General features: G+C 33.5%; 1 pseudogene; it reads left to right on the top strand.

Annotated features, from left to right (window-relative positions):
• Nucleotides 1–1,632: 1,632 nt before the first annotated feature.
• LOC112727342 (eukaryotic translation initiation factor 5-like) lies at nt 1,633–2,247 on the top strand (annotated as a pseudogene).
• Nucleotides 2,248–2,615: the final 368 nt, after the last annotated feature.

Below are 2,615 nucleotides of genomic sequence, written 5' to 3'. Positions count from 1 at the left end.
TTTGTTTTATCAATATAAATCTAAGTCACAATTAATTGGCTAAGATGCAGGATACTTGTCTGATCCATAAAAGAAATATCTCAAATAGGATACTATTCACATATGGTGATACAACTATATCATGGAGGTCCACGAAACAGACAATAGCAGCAACATCCTCTAATCATGCGGAAATACTAGCGATACATGAGGCAAGTCGCGAGTGTTTTTGGCTCAGGAGTTGAATCTAATATATCTTGTCATCATGTTGACTGATTGATCATAAAATAGCTCCAACTATTCTGTTTGAAGATAATACAGCATGCATTACTCAACTTAAGGGTGGATACATCAAAGGTGATAGAACATAGCATATTTTTCTCAAATTCTTCTTCACTTATGATCTTCAAAATCAAGGAACAATTGATGTTCAACAAATCTGCTCAAATGATAATCTGGTAGATTTATTTACAAAGTCACTTCCAAAATCCTTCTTTAAAAGATTGGTACATTAGATTGGGATGCGTCGATTTCGAGGTATTAAATAATGTCGACAAAAGAGAGAGGTTGTACTCTTTTTTTCTTGATCAGATTTTTATTCCTATTGTGTTTTTCTTGAAAAGGTTTTTAATGAAACAGTCATCTTTACAAAGGATATTGTACTCCTTTTTTTATTAAAAATTTTTTCCATTGAAATTTTTTTAGTAAGATTTTAATGAGGCATAATCCTAAATAGATATTAAAGGAGGAGTGTTATGATAAGGATGGATGTTTATTTGATGTGCACGACTCAGTTTCTCAAGAAGAAGAAGGATCAAGTTCTCAAAATGAATTAAATTAATAAAGTTTGAAAAATAAGAACTTGGTACGTCTATAAATTGGGGCAAGGTCTCGGACAACTTACACACAACAAACACTCATCTCTCTCTTTATTTCACAACACATATATATAATTAGTGAATATATATGTGAATCATTTCTATTATATTGAGATAATAATATTGATGAATATTAATACTAGAATCATCTATTTATATTTTTTTATTTTATATTTATTTCCTCTTCTTTATTTATTTATTTTACAACATATTTCAAATTTTTTAGAAGAATAAGAGGGACAAACAAGACTAAATAGAACATTTCTAGTTGTTCAGTTATTCTTTTTGCTTTTTTTCACTATTTTTCGAGAATGAACTACCAACCCGGTCCCTGTCTATTTCCTAGAATGACAACATGATACCTCAAAATAAAAATGATCTACTTCGGTCATTGTCCCCTATTTTCATGACACAACGCAGTTTCTGTGGATCATTTTCCATCAAGGCCTGACTGAAACACTGAGTCGCTGAGCTATCACGTTAGCAAAGTGACTTGTCACGTTAGCTTGCGGACGTATTCGTTTCGTTCTTAGTTGAACAAGCTCAAGTGGATAAGGACTTAACTATCCACCTCCACATCTTAAAAATGACGTCGTTTACGCTGAAGGAAATCCTTCGTTGATGTGAACCTTCCGTTGTTACTGTTAGCAGTCTTCTTTGCTTGTTCAAAGAGCGGACCTTTAATTACCAGCAGCTTGTCATCATACTTGGAATTTTTGCATCGTCTACCTGACTGTGTTTGGATGTCTTTGCAACTTTTGTTGTTGAAGCCACCATGGCCTCACAAAATATTGGTGCTGCAAATAGTGATGATGCCTTCTATAGGTATAAGATGCCCAAAATAATTACCAAAATTGAGGGTAAAGGGAGTGATATCAAGACAAATATTGTCAATATGGTTGATATTGTCAAGGCATTGGCAAGGCCAACCTCTTACATAACCAAGTACTTTGGGTATGAACTTGGAGCCTAGTCAAAGTTATGAGAAATCTGGTACTTCTCATGTTAATGGAGTGCGCGACACTGCAAAATTTGTTGGTCTTCTTGAGAACTTTATCAAAAAATTTGTTTAATGTTATGGTTGTGAAAATCCCAAAATTGAGATATTGACCAAGAATCAAATAATCCAGCTGAAATGTGCAGCTTGTGATTTTATGTCAGATGTAAATATGAGGGATAAGCTGACTACGTTTATTCTAAAAAATCTTCCTGAAGCAAAAAAAGAATTAAAAGATCCAAAAAAAAGAAGGTCATGAGAAGATCTGAGAAGGAAAGATTGAAGGAAGGTGAAATGGCTTATGAGGAGCAGAAGAAAATCAAGAAGAAGATTAAGAAGAAAAGCTCTTCCACTTCCAAGAATGGCACTACAAACTACAAAGTCAACCATTAAAAAGAAAGCAGGTGCCTCTTATGATGACCATGTATATCCAAAGCAAGTAAATGGTTTTCTCCTGTGCAAACGACGTTGTTTTTGAAGACGTATAAAAAATTGGCAGTTAAGCCCCTGTTCATTTGAGTTTGTCTAACTAAACACAAAACAAACATGTAAGCAGGCTAACATAACAGATTACATTGCTTATGTGACATCTCAGCCTTGACAGAAAATGACCCACAGGAATCACGTGTCATAGAAATAAAAGACAGGAACCGAAATAAATTATTTTTATTCTATGGGGTCGCGTTGCCTTATAAAAAATAGACAGAGTCTAGATTGATAATTTACTTATTTTTTAATCTGGTTTATCAATAGACATGAAT

Source organism: Arachis hypogaea, chromosome 2, assembly GCF_003086295.3.
Source record: "Arachis hypogaea cultivar Tifrunner chromosome 2, arahy.Tifrunner.gnm2.J5K5, whole genome shotgun sequence".
Taxonomy (NCBI): Eukaryota; Viridiplantae; Streptophyta; class Magnoliopsida; order Fabales; family Fabaceae; genus Arachis; species Arachis hypogaea.
Note: the sequence above shows the minus strand (reverse complement) of the source record. Positions and strands in the feature narration are given on the sequence as shown.